The sequence below is a fragment of the Pleurodeles waltl genome, chromosome 10, assembly GCF_031143425.1.
Source record: "Pleurodeles waltl isolate 20211129_DDA chromosome 10, aPleWal1.hap1.20221129, whole genome shotgun sequence".
NCBI lineage: Eukaryota > Metazoa > Chordata > Amphibia > Caudata > Salamandridae > Pleurodeles > Pleurodeles waltl.
The window spans coordinates 326,251,211-326,252,065 of record NC_090449.1 but is presented as its reverse complement, the minus strand read 5'-3'; the positions used below and the strand labels follow the sequence as shown (position 1 = coordinate 326,252,065).

General features: G+C 46.4%; 1 non-coding gene across 1 annotated transcript; it reads left to right on the top strand.

Moving 5' to 3' along the window:
* Positions 1-470: 470 nt before the first annotated feature.
* Positions 471-543, top strand: TRNAV-CAC (transfer RNA valine (anticodon CAC)). Its single transcript has one exon. It is a non-coding gene; the product is annotated as a tRNA-Val (tRNA).
* Positions 544-855: the final 312 nt, after the last annotated feature.

Below are 855 nucleotides of genomic sequence, written 5' to 3'. Positions count from 1 at the left end.
TCTGTGCCCAGGCTCGTTGGTCTAGGGGTATGATTCTCGCTTAGGGTGCGAGAGGTCCCAGGTTCAAATCCCGGACAAGCCCATTTTAGCGGAAAACAATCAAATCCTGCTCAAAATACACAACCCCTCAACATTTCTCATTCCACTCGAAGCATTGTTGCGCAAAACATATTTTTTGCCTCAGGCGAAAAATGGATTACAATGCCTTGGATTCCTTCCTGCTTGCTCTCAGTGCACCCTGTGTGATGATTTCACAGGCTCTCCTTCCTGGCATTTAGGCATCAGATATTTGTCTGTCTCTGCCCGCAGCTGTGGGATTTTTCAGGACGTCTGAGTGTATGCATGCTGGCTGACACCGCTGCAATTTTCACACTTACCCCTCGCATTCCAAGCAACTGCTGATAAAGTATAGAGGAAATCGTGCAAACATATGAGGGGAACTGTGCTCCTTCAGTCAAACCAGCAAGCTTGTTTCTGTAGTGTAGTGGTTATCACGTTCGCCTCACACGCGAAAGGTCCCCGGTTCGAGACCGGGCAGAAACACTTGACAGCAGCAGCTTTTGTGTTTGCTCCCTAAAACCTCAGGCTCTCTCAATGCACACTTAGACAGAAATGACCTTTAAAAACTTGTGACCTGTGTAAAACGTGCTTTACTATTGCAGGACGCTAAAAAGTTATCTGCATCCCTCGGTGGTCGTGCATGTGCATTGTTTCTTGTTCTGTTTTTTTTTTTTTTTCTTGGCCATGTTATATTGTGGGGCCTTTAAAGCTGTGACTTTGATAGGAACATTGCAAGCGGCAAAATCAACAAGTGCAGACTGAAGAGTCCGACCTGCACACTGTTTTGGCTGTCAG